The sequence below is a fragment of the Parasteatoda tepidariorum genome, chromosome 8, assembly GCF_043381705.1.
Source record: "Parasteatoda tepidariorum isolate YZ-2023 chromosome 8, CAS_Ptep_4.0, whole genome shotgun sequence".
In the NCBI taxonomy this organism is placed as follows: Eukaryota; Metazoa; Arthropoda; class Arachnida; order Araneae; family Theridiidae; genus Parasteatoda; species Parasteatoda tepidariorum.
In genome coordinates this window covers 46,943,055-46,963,135 of record NC_092211.1, presented here as the reverse complement: position 1 = coordinate 46,963,135, position 20,081 = coordinate 46,943,055, and positions in this window count along the sequence as shown.

The window sequence follows — 20,081 nt, the reverse complement described above, 5'->3', positions numbered from 1 at the left end:
AATTACTTTTAAAAATCATTTGCCAAGATAATTTTTTTTGTTTCTTACTAATTTTTTATATTAACTTAATTTAGTTTCATGATTTATTTAAATAAGTAAAACTACATAAAAAACGTCAAAAGCATTATTAAATAAATACCGCACATTATTAAGGGTTTAATAATCAAACTAAGGAACTTTCAGCTGAATATTTTGCATTATTGCGCTTTTGTAGTTGAGTTATTTTTTAATTACACAATCCGTTCACTCTTGTTTAAATGTCTTAAAGTTTTTTCGGATGCTTAAAAATATAATAAACAAGTTCATTATGCAATGGACTCCTTTATTATCCTTTGTCATCTACTATTTTTAGCATCTTAAACAAGTATTTGTTGCTTTTCTGCAGTGTATATTTTTTAAAAAATAATTTATGATTTTTTAATAAAAGTGAATCTAATTAAAAAAACTTTTACAAACATTCTTGGTAAATCAATATTGCATATAATTAAACAACTGACAATTAAATGAAAAAGATTCCACTAAATCTTTTTTAGTTACTTCACCTCCAATTAGTTTTTAAATTAAATGCAGACTTTAGAACAAATAAAATACAGTAATGGAAAATATATTACCCACGGATTCGACGATTTAATTTTTTTATTTCATGGTTGAACTTATATTTTATCGAATTAAATGATTAGGCAATGAAAAAAATATTATTAGATTACGGCATTAATTTCTAACGTAGAATTTTAAAAAAATAGATCAATGACCGAGTCAATGTTGACCTTCTGATTTTCGACCATAATAGTGGGGGCAATAAACTTAGCCGTTTTCACCGATTTGTACAACCACATTGGTGAATTCAAAATAGATCGTGGCCATGTTTTATCGATGTCCACCTGAATAACACATTAAGACTTAGCTGAGCTTACTTTGTACTAAATTCCAGTACATGCACATGAAGCAAAGTGATAGTCAGGAGGAATGTTTGAGCCAGTAGTTGGACAATTCGACACGTGTAGTTGGATACGCATACTCCCGTTAATCGCCATTGTATTCTTTCTTTTTATTTCGAAATGTATTGGCAAATATAATAGAAATGGGTAATATAAACTTATTATCAAAGGAATATCTTGAATAATAATATAGTATTTTTATCAATATTGAAAAAATGCAGAACAAATGAAAAAAAAAATTGAAAACTTTCCTTCTCCTCTTGAATCACAGTAGTGGTTAGGAGGAGAAGAGGATTCATATTCATTTCAACAACCTCCGACAAGACAAAATTTCACAAATTTGTGCCTAAACATGTAAAAAGAAAATAAAATGAATTTTTTTTTCAAAACATGGAAAATGATCACGCCTCTGCATTTGCACTTTGCTGTTGAAATAAGCATAACTATTGTTTTAAAGATAGTTACAGTTTTAATTTAATTTATGAATCTTTCAATTATCAGTTTCATTTTAATTCACCAAAATGATCCTAGTTTTTTTAAATATTACAGTGTTACAAAAAGCGTATTTTTTTAAACAAATTGACGAATAAACGCTGAAAAGTATTATGGTTTGCTTTCAGTAAATCAGCATTTTTCCGTAAGTTTTTCACATACACTGCTTTTTTCTCAGCATATTATAAATCTATCATAAAACAGTAAGTAAATAAATGAGTAAATAAAAATAATACAAAGTCACTACATTAAAGAATGGTTTTTATTCAAATCTACAGCATCAACAAAATTGTTCCTAAATCAGTTAACACGATGCTCTATTTCGGCATGTGAGAAAAGAAAATTAAAAAAATGCTTCGTGCTGAGGTCACAGGGAAATGCCTTAAACTATTATTAGTTCGAACATAAAAGGAATGGTTTCAAATGGAACTAATGTACCTAATGTTAAAGAAACTAATCAATCAATTCTTAGACGGATTGATTTTGGTAGCATCTTTATTTAGTACCAACTTAGTTTTAACTTTAAAGAAGATTGAAGCACAAAACAAAATTGTTTTGTCTGTTTAAGTTTCAGATTTACTTTAACTATCAGTGAGATACTTATGAGATGTTTTCTGTTATGTATCATATAATATTCAGAAATATTTCAATATCATTTGAAGAAAAGGAAGTACATGTATGATTTAGTTACTAAAATTTTTCGTGACTTCATGATTGTGACATTGTAATGATTGTTAAACATTTTGGAATGTAAGTTGAATGTTCTGTGCTAATTGATATTATAATCATTTACCATTTCTTAAACTAAATTAAACGAACAACTTAACTATTCAATAACTGCTTTTTTTTCATTATACTGTCTTAATCTTTATCAGGCTTATTTTTTCAAACAGTTTTCAATATTCAATTGCTTATTTCATCAGATTGTTTTAATATAACATATTTTCATTTTCACTCCGACAAAAGATTTACATTTCTATCAATATAATTATATATATTATATATATCAATTATATCAATAAATTATTTTAATTATATTAATCAATATAATTATATATACAATATATATCAATATAATTATATATATCAATATAATTATATAATAATCACTCAATTGTAAAGAATCTTAAGATATAAAAAATAGTTTCGTGCGAAGGGAATACGAAGTATGCGTGCCATAAATAATATATTCTGTAAAAGTTCAGTATAACGAGTAATACACATTATGAGAATTTAGTTTATAACGAAAAAATTGTAAATCATTTCAAAATGCTAAGATAAAAAATTCAAAAAACATATGCTTATAACGAGTTAAAAATTTCTAACTATTTTGTTATGATGTCAAACAAAATGTTTAAAGTAATTCGTATTTCTTAGATTTAAGTGAGGAAATTACGCAAGAAAAGAGATTATTGAAACTTTAATACCAAAACAAAAACTGCAAAAATCAAGCTCAGCTTTCTTCTTACAATGTCGTGCTCTTATTTTTGTAAACCGTTGTTGGGCGACCACCAGCTATGTTGTTTCCTTCTTTAAAAAATAAGAATTTTCTCCGTTATTTTCAGAAGGCCTACCACACATTTCAAAATAATGCAACTTCTGTTGATCACATAACTATCATGCTCTCTCATTTTCAAATATAGTTTTCTTATTACAATTTCTACTCCTTATTTTTGTAAACTGCTGCTTCGGCAACCACCAGCTAAGTTGTTTTCTTCTTAAAAGAATAAGAGTTCTTTTTGTTATTTTCAGAAGGCCTGCCACACATTTCAAAATGATGCACCCTTTGTTGATCACTTAACTATCATGCTCTCTCATTTTAAAATATAGTTTTCGTATTACAATTTCTACTCCTTATTTTTGTAAACCGCTGCTTCGGCAACCACCAGCTAAGTTGTCTCCTTCTTTAAAAAATAAGAGTTTATCTCCGTTATTTTCAGAAGGCCTACTACACACTTCAAAATAATGCACCTTTTGTTGATCACATAATTATCATGCTCTCTCATTCTCAAATATAGTTTTCTTTTTTCTATTCTTACCCGTAAACCGCCGCTTTGGCGACCATCAGCTAAGTTGTTTCCTTCTTAAAAGAATAAGAGATTTTTTTCCGTTATTTTCAGAAAGTCTGCCACGCATTTCAAAATATTGCACCTTTTATTGATCACATAAGTATCATGCTAGCTCATTTTCAAATATAGTTTTCGTATTACAATTTCTACTCCTTATTTTTGTAAACCACTGCTTCGGTGACCACCAGCTAAGTTGCTTCCTTCTTAAAAGAATAAGAGATTTTTTTCCGTTATTTTCATAATGCCTGCCACACATTCCAAAATAATGCACCCATTGTTGATCACAAAACTAGCATGATCGCTCATTTCCCTTTTTGGCACTTTAACTATTAAAATCAACATTCACTGTTATAATTTAAGTGTATTTCATTTCTTCTTGGATAAACCTGTTACGAGTTGAAAATTCTTTCAATCATTCCTGTATTTTACAATTGTATTTGTGACTTACATTCAATTAATAATTCAGTCTACAATCTGTAGGCAAAAGTTTCCCGATTTTAAATATGTATTTTAAATCAAAACATTTCTTTAAAATAACAGAAGTATATATATGTATGAGCAATTTTCTGCAATTTCATTTGCTATTTCAACATTAAATATGTGTATTTGCTTATAACGACAAAATCCTTATTATGAATTGTTCTTATAATAGACTTTTCTGCATGTTAACTAAAAGTATAACTAAGAGTAAAAGTTAAAAGTATAATGTTGTTAAATAAAAAAATATTTAATAAACAATATTTTCTAACTAATCAATTTTGTGATTAAAGGCATGTTTGTAAGAAAAAAAAGTGCATACAAGTTTTGAAAAGCATTTTAAATAGTAAAGTGTAACTTTAAAAGCATTTTTAAGTTCATAAAACAAAACATACATAAGCAATAATAATGCTGCATCTGCGTAATGTAACTCAATCGAAATAACATTACATCAGAATGACTTATACTGAAATGATTTCATTGATTATTAGTAAAACTAAAAAGTACTTTTTTTTATATTTTCAAAAGAAACCATTTGCTATTAACAATTCTTCTTTCTCCCAAAGAAAACGATTGAAAGATAACAATTTTTAGCTCGAAGGAATAGAAAAAAAGTAGCGCGTTTTTACTTAAGGGACGTCAAGAAGCCGTTTGCTGATATAAACATTTCTTTTACATTGTTATTTCGATTAAATATCGATTTTCGTTACACTTCTGGAAGCGATTCAAATCTTTTATAAAGCATTTTCAACGATTTTTATTTTTGTTGAAACCACTTTTTCAAAAGGTGCTGCAACATGGAAAGAAGCTGTCATTTCTTCAGGGCATTTTTTGGTGATAACAAATCAGAATTTTGTTTGTATAGAAAAATGATATTTATGTGTTATCTGTCATGTGTTTTAAAAGGATTTTACCGCGTTTGTTAAAATTCCTTCCTTTTGTATTGGTAGTTTTTGTATTTGACGCATAAACTAACTTAGTGCGCAAAAGTGTTTTTCATCGATTATATTGAATATTCAAAATGCATAAAATGTATGCAATAAAATGCTTGACTTAGTTTTTTATTTAATTGAGTTTTTATGAAGAATAAATTATGTGGTTTTACTAGTTCACATACTTTGTGACAATTACATTATTATCTACATGCAGCTTACTAAAAGAACTTGTGGAATCTATATTAGTTTCCTAAAAAGTAAAATTTCATGTTTAATTTCTTACTCATATTGCCCATTTCCATAATGTAAAACAACATTTAATTAAGCATTATGGAGAGAAATAATAATAGTTATAAATTTTTGAAGAATGTAATTATTCTGCAAAAAAATAATTTAAAAAAAAACTATTTTTCAAAAAAGGAGGTATTTTTATGCATGTATTAATCGTAAGCAAAAATACTTCAGGTAAAAAATTAAACTGACCTATGAATGATTGAAATATAATAATAGTTTTAAAACATTATGAACCTAACTATTATAAAGTATCGGTATTTATGGATTTAAATCTAGTTTTTATCGACTAAAATATTATGCATGAATTATTATGCATCAAGACACATTGTTTTTACCAATATACATTTGATTAATGATAAAATTTGAAGTAATCACAGAAAGAAAAACTAGAAAGCCTAGAAATGTTTCCTTTAAATCTTGAGACTTTTTATTATTATTTATATTATCTTAGTATCAATTTAATTCAAATATTTAGTGCAATTCTGTGAAAATGCATTAAGGTATTGCGCAGAAAATTTGGATTGTCTCGAACTTAAGTTATTTAGTTAGATTGATTTTAGTAATGAGACGCAATATATTTCTATGACGATAATTTATGCTCTTTGGCTCAATAGAGATTTGACGAAAGTAATCTAGGTAACGAATTGGAGATCACGAAACCCTTTTCTTTCTTGTATGAGTTGTGATAAACGACAGAAATTCTTCTTCCTAGAATGTTTACAGATGTATTGCATGTGTTCATAACAGGGAAATGTGGTGGCTAATTCAATTATTGGATACCTTTGACGGAAAAGGAAATTCAGAACTATCTGAGAACGACTACAGGAAATATTACTATCTAAGTCGTTAGTGCTTCTTTTCGAATAATGTACTGGTCGGTGAGATATTTAAAAAAAATGCAGGCTTAAACCGTCAGTTCGCCTGCACAAAAGATATATTTTCATGCAATGCAGGATTATTACATATACCACGTATTCTTCAGATGGTTATTGATTAGTTGATTGCGTTGTAAAGGGTGAATCGTCAGTGAGGATCACGTTGCTCCCTCTTTATCTCATCATCATCTCTGAGAAGCTCCAATGTCTATATGTTAAAAGCAGTACAGTGATTCACTGTCATTTAAACACAAACTATAGGTCTCCGAGCATATAACCTGCCCTTTACTGCTAAATAATAATCCTTAAAACATATTAGTGTTGCTGCACGACCGTGTTTCATTCCTTGGCAAATGTTACCAGTTTCCAGTATCACAGCCTGGATATGGCACTTTGCAGCAGCGAATCACGGTTAACCTGCCACTAAGCGATTGGTGGCCCTCCAAGCAGTATTAGTTCAGCTAAATTATATTACTCATGCATCGTACACGCATCAAAAGACCTTTACAGCGTATCAGTTATTTTTTCTTCTGCAAAGTAAATTATTTATATCGCTATTCAATTCTAAACTAAAACACGTAGTTCTTATGTTACAGAAAATGCAATATATTTTAGTGATCTAAATTACGTACATTGATCTAAATTGATGAACATTGTGATGTTAATTATCTCCAAAACAAAAATATGCATTTTATACTGCTCTGTAACCTATTTCCCCTTTCTCAATCTCCAAATACTCTAAATACCGTTATCTCCAAATTCGCTTAATATCTTATAGAAACTGGTCCACTGATGTTGATTTTTTGTATATGGAGAGTATTTTTATTGCTTTTGAAAGAAAAACATTTTGTAAAAATTCACAGACTTTGCATGGGATCTTCATTTGTTTAGATAACAGTATGCTTTTTCTTTCCTTTTTTTTCTCATCGGTTGGCTTATCAAAAACGGCTCAAGATCTAAGAAGGTTCAATCTTACAAAAATTAGCTTTAGACGTAGTTTAAAAATTCATCCCTCAGTTATTAAAATTTTCAGTCACTGAGAATTTCTTATAATTGCTTTCTACTTCATGATGCAAATGATTAAATGTGCTAAACACTTACCAACGCATTCTAATATTTAACCATAAACGCATACAAAGAAATATTTAGTACACCTCTATATTGATAATTGGCTTGATTTAAAATTTACTTTTATGTCTACCGCAATTCTGCAGTAGTACATTTATATTATTAATATGACGAAAACATACATGGTAATATTATAATAAATATCTGCGCGCAAGAGTGAGTTAAAAACTTTCTGTGATTATATTTTTAAATTACATCATCCTAGACTCGGCCGCCATCAGCATATTACGTGCAATCCAATATAATGCAGAAACATAATGAAAATAGAATGATTTTTATCAGCATTAGCCACTGATATGTCACGAAACCCGGAAAAATAGTCCCGAATGTCAGTTCTGTTATAGTAAGAAACTATAAATAAGATTATCCAAGCCTTTGATAAGGTTATGCTAATAATGGTGCTTAGAGTAATGAGATGGAAATCACCTTAGCTTTCTTATTTGTCTTTGTATGTTTTTTCTACCTATCTTAGTCATCGTGATTTTTTTTATTATTTTCCTTTCTTTGTGCCTCAACTTAAGTATTTTTCAGATCAAAGAACATTACAATTATTTTTGAATTTAATAACGAAGATAATTTAATCAACCAAAAATTTATTCAATCAATACGGTACTTAGCTTCCCAATACTTAGCAATACTCAGCTATTTAGCAATACTTAGCTTCATAAAAATAACATAATTTATCCTTGTGTTGATGCGTGGTTTTTAAAGTTGAGGGTAAATTTTGATAAAAGAGAACTACACTAGGTACTATTTTCATTATGATATAAGTAACTACGGTTGCCTAACTTTGTAGTTTAATAAAATTCTCAAATACAAATTTATAATAATAATTTATAAAAATTTTTTCCCCTGTACTAAAGAATTTTAATCTAATTTGAAATAGATCATATGGAAAAATGCTTTTATTTAAGTATAAGAAGAATTAAAATTGGAACAAACATTTGATTAAGAATGAATAGAAAGGAAACTGGAAATATTAATTTAAAACAGTAAACAATAATGGTTTCTAAAGATCATTTATAACTGCTAGAGATAAGCATTAAAATAGGAAAAAGTGAGCATGGTACAGAGTCCTGTATTAAAACGTAATGTGATTTTCAAAATTTTTATTATTCTGCTGTCAACTTTAATTTAATATTAAATCTGAAAAAAACCTTATTGACATATAAAAAGACTGGGATATTTATAATACAAAAATGTCATATCACATTTTGCTCCCAACTTTTTGATACAAGAGCAGAGAAATTCTGATTTTTAGTAAATAGCATCAAGTTAGAAAGCTGTTGCATTTTCTACTGGCATCATGAATCCTTGGGATTAAATTTAAATTTTATTAACAATGGCAAGATCACGCATAAAAAAATCGATATTGGGAGGTAAAAATTCGAAAATGAGTCTATTTATGAAATCGTAGTTAAAACAAATTACTAATAGTGAGGTACATATAAAGATTCAATCCGTGCTAAGAATTACAAACCACGGTTATCATGTAAAAAACTACAAAAGAGAAAAATATCGAAAATATATAAAAATTTAAAAATCAGCTTCAAAGCAAAATTGTTCATTAAATGACATTAACAATCAGATAGACCATTTAGTTAACGATTAATAGTGTTTCCTTTTGATGGTGATTACAAATAACCAACAATTTGCAGCTAAATAATTAACTAGATGTTTGGTATTGTTTTATTTAAACTTTATGCATCATTAAATTTTTCATTCAGAACAATCTGGAAACATTTTTGTAATATATGCAAATAAAATTTACACGAGTTAAAATACGCTACTTTTACTGATTTATACTTCCAAAATTATTCAAAAAATCTAAAAATGCACAAAGATTAACTTTGATGCATAAAGAAAATAAAGCACATAACATTAAGGTAAAACTTATCCTCGTTTTTCCATGGAAATGGTCTGACTTTCAAAAAGTAGCAATAAAGTTTATGATGCAGAAGAAGGGAACGTGCTTATCTTTCTTTTGTAAACTATTTTCTTGTATTTTGAAAAGTACCACTAGCAGTTAATGGAAGATTTGAAAGATTCTGATGATTTATTCTTCACAGTGGAGTTATGTTCACGCCATTTCACACACAAAAAAATAAATAATGTTTTCTTGCATAATATTAATGCAATGGTGGTTTGAGAAAAGTTCAGAAGGGTTTTGTCTTACTAAATGAAAGCCGTTTATGTCGAAGGTATGATTTTGATAGCATTACAAATTTAGATGGTTGAATAAAATAAATGAAACGTGATAGCTTTTGCTTGAATACAATACCAGTTTTAAATTTTTGAAATTATTTTTTAGTATTCTTAGAATTCAATTATATGAATTCATTATTTCAACAATAAATATTCAAGGTACTTCACACGTAAAGTTTCATTAAAAAATGTGGGAAAAATTAACGACTTAATTTATCCTTGATCATGTCATCATCTATCATAATCTAAGAATTTATAATCTTTGGCTTGAAATTTTTTTTTACAGATTTCTAATAGTTTAATCGACATTTATTCTGACAAAAGCTAAACTAAGCATCACAGATTATGACAATTATTATAACTAGACCGGTATATCCTGATTGGTAGGGCACTGGGCCCATGTCCAAGAGTTCGTGGGTTCGATCCCCACCGGCCGAAGACCGGTATAATAAGCGGTGACTGATACACGTTAAATCTGTCGAGTCGCAATGTCCTCCATGTTCCCATAACAATCAATACCTCTGGTGGTACTGATCCTGGAGTTTCCTTGTCTTCTTGATTGGTTCAAACTTACAAGGCTATGGAGTTAAACATTATTTGTCGTAAACCCAAAATTGGGTCTACTGTTCAACGATGGATATAAAATATAAAATAACATTATTCTAACGAAGAGACGTGGTGAATCAGGGGGCAGAGCCCACGTCGAAATGAAAGAATACTGACGTCTAAGATCTATTTTTTCCGCCTTTTAGTAGAATTTTATTGCATTGGACTTACTTTTTAAATTTAATTCAATCAATCAGTAATTTAATTAAACAGAAATTTTTCAAAATAATTGTACAAAATTGATGATTTTAGTTATAAACTAAAAATTCTTCAAATTGAAACAAATTTAGAAAAAAAATTTAAAAATAATTTTGAAAAAAAAATATTTTTAAAAATAAAGTAATTTTTTAAATTACAAGAATTTAGTGCATAAGATAATATAAACTGATAATTTCTATTACAGATATACTATTGGCTTGGCTCTATTCCTTAGAATTATTAATGATATCTTTAGCTTATTAAATCACATGAAAAATTACATTTGCCATGTTTGCATTCAAGAAATCACTCATGGAACATGAACTCCCTAACAAAAACATTTTCTAACTGAAAATTAATAAGTGAGTAAATAAATAACTATGTATTACAACCAAATGCAAAACTCATTTAAATGAAAAGTTTAAAGCCTAATTTAAACTATAATGTCTAAGCTAAGCTTTTAATCTAAATCGAATATTCCACAGGAAAAAAAATATCTGGAAATCTGGCGAATAATAAACCATGGTTTTTATAAGTTTTACTATATTGTCTTGAAGCTTATGGTTCAGTTAAAAGATTGAACTCATTTTTTCCTTCATGCTCTGTATTAAAATATTAATTAGTTTTAAACTTTTTTTTCCAATTTTGAAACAATACGCATGCGTAAAATACTCGATTGTCTGTAATGAAACTGAAAAAAGCTTAACAATTCGTTGTATTTATAACTTAGCATTTTCATTAAAATAGAAAATTGCTTACATCGATAATGCTTCATTAATTAGTAAGCTATTTTAGGAACATTTTAATTTTCAGAACTTAAATAATTAATCAATTATTTATATTTTAAGTTCCTGAATAAATTTTATTTGTGTGCTCCACGAAAAATACTAGTTTTTTACATATTTATTTATAAAACCTTGATATTATCGTTACACCATCAAGTATGAAGAAAAAAAATTGAAAGGGTGAAAACGTATCGATTTACAACATACAACTAACAAGCATAAATCGAAAATCAAGTTCTTTTCCCCTTTCGTTTTGAAGAAAAAGAACAAAACCAATTGTTTCTCTTCTAAAAAGAAGAAAATCGAAAATATCCTTCCTCACGTTCGCAAAGTCAAGAATCACACACGTTCGCAGGAAAAAAAAATTGCCTAACCAGAGAGCGGGTCTTGAAACAATGATGGTTTGGAAAATAGCCCCCTGGCTCGCACCTACCACAGTCTTGAAGTAAAATATTCTCAGATGTAGATAAACCATAGGTTAGAATCCCTTTCGTGTCAGGCTAACCTTGAGAAGTTTCCATGGTTTTCCTAACCATTTAACACAAATTCATGTTGGTTTTATCGGAAGAAACCTGTACGAAAGTAAATTTCCCCCCAATAGTTAAACAAAGAGTTCCCTTGTATTCTTGATTGGATTCAAAATAACAGAGCTACGAAGTTGAACATTGGTAGCTATGAACTCGGAATTGGATCTGCTATTTAGGAAATAAAAAAAAACATTTTAACTACAATTATATTTTCAAATATTTCCAAATATATTATTAAGTAACTAATAATATATTTAGTATATATTAAGTATATAAAGTATATAATAATACATTAAGTAATTAATAATATATTTATATAAGTAATTAATAATATATTTATATAAGTAATTAATAATATATTACTACATTGAATGTAGAATCTGATGGACATAAGAAATAGTGTAATTTTTATATAAAAATATTTCTTTGAAATTCTATTTTCTTAAGCAAATAACTTTAAATAGAAAATTGATAGTTTTAAAATAGCTGCTTATTTTTTATATTTAATATTGCGTAGATTATACTACATTGAGCACAATTTAACTGCATAGATATGCCATAAATCAAATATTGTCACATTCTTCTTAAAGTGATGCAGTTAAATCAATGAAAAGAGAAGATTCCAGCATTTCTAAAAAATTAAAATTCCATGATTTATGGTCAGCTATTCATCTAAGAGTCAATAAAAGTCATTTTTCTGCGATGAAGATTTATTCGAATATAATTTTATTCTTTAAAGGGAACCTTTTTCTTTAACCATGTCCTTATATCCTCATTTTTATATTTATTCAACTTCAATAGAATGTTCAAATTCCATACTTTTCAAATATTTCAAAGGAATTGCGGCAGTAAATCATAATTTTTAAAACTGTGTGAACTTCAAAGAAATTGATGCATCGCAAGATAAAATCATTGCCTTGGCATTCTGTATTTCATTCGTTATTTCTTGAAAGCCAATTTGCTGAGTAATTATTAGAAAAAAAGAACGACTACAGCAAATATGTATTTTGAGTTAAGGTTTGCAAATTTACTTAGTCCTTCCTTGTTAAAGAAGTTTGATATTTGAATGTTCTACTTTGAATAGAACTAAATATATAATAACGCATCTTTGAATTCTAATGTTAAAAATAAATTCAATTTACAAGCATATTCTTAAATAACTATTTAAAATTTATGTAAGAATAATTCAATAGTAACACATTTAAAGAGTAAGATTAGTTGCTTATACGTAATAAAAAATTAGCAAAAAAATTTTAATGCACTCTATTAATATGATTTAATTAGTTTTGCTACGGATCATATTTTATTTAAAAATATTATGCATATTTATATAAAATTTATTAACACTTTTTATGAAAAATATTGAAACATCATTTAATTTATGGAAACATCATCAGTTAATTAATACTTTTGAATAAGTATAAAATTGTTCTCATGCTCCAAGTTCGAAAAATACTTACATACGTAAATATTAAAGCTTGATAAATATGTTCAAAGAAGCAGATTTAAATGAGTGAAGAAATGAATAAAAATATTCTAATTTATTAATTATTCACAGAGAAAACCAGAACCTGGTAAAAGCTGCTAGGTTTCTGGCTCTATAGGAACAACAAAAAGCATGGTAATTCATATCTTTGCTTTAAATATTACCTATTAATCCTATGTTGCAATACAAATTATTCTTTTTTTTTCTACTTTAGCATGTGCTTGAGTTTATTGCAAATGTAATAAGAAAAAAAAAGTTAGATGTTGCCTTATATACATTTTGAATTTTTTAACTTAAGGTATAGATTCAAAAACTTTTTTCTTAAGATATTAATGTAATTTTTTTAAAAACTAGTCTATTTGTTTTATTATTGTAGATACATAAAAACGGGGAAAAATATATTATTCTTATAATTTTCTTTTAAGACGCAATTCTTCGGTAAAAATAAGGTATTTTTTACATATGCGCTAAACACAGTAAAAAATTTCTGTCACTTAAAACAAAAACCATTTGACGATTTTAATTAAAAGGCTATCAGCTATGTTTTGAATTATTATCTTAATAGCAGGTGTTGCTATACTATTGAGTTAGGGATCAAAGTAATTAAAGAAGCAAATTAAAGAAGCAAAGTAATTAAAGAAGCAAAAAAAAAACATAAAATTTGAAATTTTGCACTTTTCTCTTAGTCTGTTGTTCAAAACATGTGTGTTATAGTCATAAACACTCATGAAAAGTTGTAGACAATTATTTTGAAAACAACAAGAGACATCATGCTTAAGGTGGTGTAAAAAGTGAAAAAAATCTGAATTTAAGCTAAACGTGTTCTAATATGGGAAAATTGTTATAGCTTAGTAAATAACTAGAGTACAAACAAAAGAAAAGTATTTTTAGAAAGCTACTACTACTGGGATTCTAAATTTATAATAAACTCAATTTCAAATTTTTTGCCCAAAAAACATGTTTTTAAGACAGGAGAGATAATTTTTTTTCCAATTTAAACTTCTCAAATTCTTTTCAAAGGGTGCAAGTACTTGATTTATTTCTTTTTATTAAGTCTCACACTATATTACTCAGGTTATTGTTTTATATACAGATGATTATTTTTAATCCATGTATTTAAGAATTAAATACTGGAAACACGTTGTTACATGAACCAACTACTACTCTATTATTTTTTCCATAACATTTTCTCTTTTTTTGTGGAAATAGTTAAGAAAGAAAAAGAATGATGAATGTTCAGCAATTACTGGTATTGGTGAATGGAGTGAGAAAGGAGGGCAACTTTCTAATTAATTGAAAATTTCACAATAAGAAAATTTACTGATTTGTTTATACGAATCTTAAGCTAATTATTACTTTTAAATGAACTACTAGATGCCAACTACTATTAAACTAAAGTTTTGGTGGGAAGAAAAAAGCATACACTCTACTTTTACAATTACTTCTAAAATATTACTTAATGAAGTGTCTGTTTCTTTGTAATGGCAATCTTCGACGAGGATAAGTAGAAAACATTTTTCTAACGCTATTCTATTAGTTTCCAGATGATGAAAATTTCATAAAGAAATTACAAAAACTGCTTGCTGCAAACCTAAGATTTTTCCATTATTGCTTGATTGAATTTGGATTAAAATAGCCATATATGTTTACCATTTCCTCTGATTAAAATGTCTGCTTTATAAAATGCAAATTACTAATCGATAAATAATGCTGCCAATTCTTTTTTTTTCTTTTACCACAGTTACATTATAAAGCAATATCAGTTTGAAAATTCATTCATTTATCGCGAAAGCTTTTTAAATGAATAACCTTATTTTAATTTAATACTTAAGACAAAATAATGTCTTCATCAATTTGTTTTGTATAAACATCAGAAAGGTTTAATGTGAATAACGTATTTTGGTATCACATATATATTTATTCATAGCATATTTGAAGTACAGTGTATTTTATAGAAACCACATCACTTGAAGGATGATGAGATTAAGTGAGATTTTCTTAGAGCTTAACTTCCGCTCGTTCAAATCCTATACTTGCCGCCAGTGTCCCTCGGAGATTAGAAGATTTTACAACTAAATCCGAGTTTCCATTTAAAATACTTAACTCTCTCCAAAACTTCTGTTTACACTTCGGCTTTGGAATATAAATCTGTTCCTCAACTATGAAAGATTTATAACACAAAATTTAAATCGGTTTTCAAAGACAAGCAAACAATAGTTGCAAAATATTTTACTTTCATTAATATGTGCGAAAGAATATTAATATTAGAATTTCTCATATTCTCAATACATATTATTTTAAAGTAAGAAATAAGTTTCATGGGAAAGTATTTTATTTCACAAGAGGCTTTACTTAAAAAAATACATTCGCCAACTAAAATTGAAACATAAGATAGAATTATTTATAAGCTAAGAAAGACTTACAACACAAAATTTAAATTGGTTTCCCAATGCAAGTGAACAACAGTTGTAAAATATTTTACTTTCATCAATATGAGAAAAATAATGTTAATATTGGAATTTTTCATTTTCTCAATACATATTATTTTAAAGTGAGAAATAAGTTCCATAGGAAAGTATTTTATTTCACAAGAGGCTTCACTTAAAAAATACATTCACCAACTAAATTTGAAACATAAGATAGAACCATTTATAGGCTGCTTAGAAAGACTTACAACACAAAATTTAAATTCGATTCACAATACAAGTGAACAACAGTTGTAAAATATTTTACTTTCATCAATATGAGCAAAATAATGTTAATATTGGAATTTTTCATTTTCTCAATACATATTATTTTAAAGTGATAAATAAGTTCCATTGGAAAGTATTTTATTTCACAAGAGGCTTCACTTAAAAAATACATTCACCAACTAAATTTGAAACATAAGATAGAACCATTTATAGGCTGCTTAGAAAGACTTACAACACAAAATTTAAATTCGATTCACAATACAAGTGAATAACAGTTGCAAAATATTTTACTTTCATCAATGTGTGCAAAATAATGTTAATATTGGGATTTTTCATTTTCTCAATACATATTATTCTAAAGTAAGAAATAAGTTCCATAGGAATTTATTTTATTTCACAAGAGGCTTTACTTGAGAAAAAAAAAGCCTTCATCAACTAAAATTGAAACATAAGATAGAAATATTTATGCGTTGACAAAGACTTATAACACAAAAATTTTAATCGGTTTCATCATGCATGTGAACAATAGTAACAGAATATTTTTCTTTTATCAATATATGTGAAAGCATAATATTAACAATAGAATTTCTCATTCTCTTGATACATATTATTATTTTAAGGTGAGAAATAAGTAGAATAGGAAATTAAATTATTTTGTAAGTGGCTTTACTTGAAAAAACACAACCACTAACTGAAAATAAAGTATAAGATAGAAAGATTTTGCAACACAAATTTATATTAAGAAGATTATTATAATTACAAATTAGTATAAACAATATTTAAAACTCACATTTTTTTGCATATTATTAATTTAAAATGAGATTTAAGATTAATATAACATAAAATTATTTACCAAAATACATTTCTTGAAAAAAATTTAAACAAAAATACATTCATGAGATCTTTAAGAAAATCATTATTATTATTATTCTTGTTCTCTTCAAAGAAAGCTATAGGTCTTATTCAGTTAAAAAAATATGTAAGCTCCTGCTAAAGAGTATTACTTATTATTGGACCATTGTAAAATGATTTTTCAGAGTATTTTTCTAAATTAAAGAATATAATTAATTTTGGTTAATTATATTTTTTCTATTTAATAATTGTTATTTTTAATATAAGAACGTGCTAATTTTAAGAAACACTATCATCAATGGTATAACAAAAAATTAAATTCATTGAATGAAACAAACTTAAAAGCTGGGAAATGCGTAATACCAGTAATAGCCTCACATCACTCAATAATGTCTAATTACTTCGATTTATTGTCTACTATAATGAAAAACGTAAAATATAAGATTCACTGTAAACAAATCAACCCGTTAAGAAAATTTTATTAAACATACAAAAATGCACATATTTTTGAATTGTTTCTTCATTTATAGTTTAAAATGAGAGTTTAAACGTAATCATAAATTTATTTCAAACATACATAATTTTCAGAGCATTTATTCTCCATAAACCACAAAAATAAAACACAGTCTTCAATAATGTATTTCCTCACTGACTAAATTTTAAATTACTTTCCTTTTATGAAGACTTTGAAGTAAGACAAATCGATTAAACGTTGGGTAACTTTTGTTTTTGAAATTCTAAGAGTTAAAAAGAGTGTCACTCCTTGAATATTTCGCCATTAATTTAATTGAGCGTAACTCTTTCATCATTCTTTTCACACATCGGCGAATTTCCGTCTGAGATAATTTTCGAAGCTATTGCACATTGACAGAAAATTTTATCTTCTGGGACCTGATTAAAAGTCGACTAACTTTTAACTCTCTTCTAGGAAATTGATCTTTCTTAAGGAAGAAAGTTAGTGTTTTATTTTAAAAGTAAGTGCAATAAAAAGGAAAGTTTTAACAGAATAGATTTTTATTTTAGACATAAAAGAAATTATTATTTGTTCTGTATGAACTCTTAAATTAATAATAATTTCTTTTTTTTAAATTTAAACGAAGGAATATGAACATTTGTTAAAACAATTTAATGCTTATTTTATGAAATATCATTTAAAAAAATAATCATGTCATCTTTCAAACTCAAACAGCCTGAGAAAAAAAATTACAGCAACCGTTAATTTTTAGATTTCTTAACAAAATTTTAAACCCTATTAATTTTATTAAAATATGAAAACAAATAGTTAAAATTAATAAATCATAAAGTGTACTTGAAAACATTGAAGTCTGAAATCATGATTAAGTTTAAATGACGAAATTCCGAGTTCAGACTTAAAATGGACTCCATGAAAAGCCCTCAAAGGATTTGAAGATGAATCTTAAAGAGTTTCCTTCAATGTCAAGATACAAGGGTCTCTCAAAGAAAAGGACGACCCTTTTTAATCTTCGTCTGTTAGTCCTCATTTCAATTTCATTTGTAGAGTCATATACTTGCATTTAGGCACCACATGCAGAAAAGAAAGAAACATTTGGAATATTTTGAATAAAACGTGAAACCGTCTTTGACATAACGACAAAGAAATAAATGCTGCTATTGACTATGAAGAAAATATCTGCATTGTTGACTATAAACGAACGAATTTAGGTTAAATATGATAATACTAATTTCATGGAATTCTAATATTTCTAAAATCTTTTATTTAAATACTCTTTTTTGATCAAATAAATATAATAAAAAGATTTCGTAGCAATATTTATTTATCCAAAAAAACATAATTTTTCCAAAGTTTTATTACAAACAATGGATCGAATAAATGTAATTAAATTCTTTTCAACATCATTGAATCACTTGTGTATTAAATTTACCAAATGACTATATAGCCATAAAAATCTTTCGGTTTTCTATATTTGTTGTTTCTGCTATGTGTAAATCCAATTTGGGCAAACCCGTGGCTAAAAATTTCAAAAAAATATGTTATTGAATGAATATATTAATACAGTATATGAGATGTCTATTTTGTGGTCTATTTTGTTGGCAAGATTACATCTTTTAGTTATTATTTTTTGCAATTTTGGTAGATTTTTAATGTTGTTTCTTTGAATTTCATTTTACTCTTATTTTTTTCTTCTCTTTAATTGTAGTTTCCGTTCTACTTTTTTTCTTGTTTACTTTTCATTTTTATCCAATAAAGTGTTATGTTTACTTGCAGTTTATTATAAGTTAATAAAACGCTTTTAATCTTAAGCTCTTAATTTTTACTTGATTTTTTTTACTTTTTCTTACTTACCTATATTTTTTGAAACAGGTACTAAATTTGAAGATTTTAAAAATTGATTTAAATTCTTAATATCTTAAACTAAAACACATAGGTTAAACTTAATCGTCATTGTTTGCATTAGCAAGCATTGTTTGTAAAGCAAAATATTTAAGACTGCTTGTAAATCTTCGAGGGTTGGGGAATGCCAGTGAACAGGGGTAGAGTCTTGTAGCACGTAATTTATTCCACGATGTATTCCTATATCCATTATTAAAATAAAGTTATATTTTTGTTTAGTTATTTTTTTTGCACTCCACTCAAAGACGTAGTTTCCAAGGAGGCATAACTTCAATGCAATCGGCAGTTAGTCAAACTCGTTGACCAAAAATAAGGTATTAATTGTGAATCGTTACATTTTTATTATTATCCCTTGCATGTTAATGCACGCAAAGCTTTTAATTATGCAAATACCTTGTTTATTCATAACCAAATTGTAATCAAGCTATTTAAATTTCCATTTAAAGATTTTGTAAGTTTAAATGTAAATTTGAAATTAATAAGAGTTATCATATCTATGGAAACTTTTTCATTCAAATGAATGCAAAGAAGAATGCCACGAACAAACCATTTTCTTTTTCTCGTCAATTTTGAAAATGTTTGTACCATTAGTAGCAGCTGTTTGTTAACGCTAAATTGATTAAAAAAGTTTTTTTCCTATTAGTTTACTATGAATGATCATTATCATTTCAACTTTGAGATAAATGTTTATAAAGAAAAATTAGGAATATATTTTTTCAACTTTAAATAAATCTTTTTTATTAAATTTTATCAACACTTTAACACAAAAAATGTATTTTAGAATGAAATAAACAAAATACCTGCTAAGTGCTTAATTTTATCGAAATGAAAGCTAAATAATAATACACAAGGTTTTAGATTATTGAAACATTATTTCATTAATAATCACAAAGAAAATTATTTAATTACAACCTTATTACAATAATATTTCTGAAACAATCAGTTTCACTTATTCTTTCTCTTAAAACAAGTACAATATTTAACCTGCTGCAATGTTAATTAATTTTATTCCAGCTTTACGATCAACCTTTTATTAAAACAAGTTCTGTTTTAATTTTTAAACTTTTCTAGCCTGATCTATTATTGCCACATATTTCCATTTTAAGTGCTAGTAAATATAATCCACACCTTTATTAAATTTGAAAAT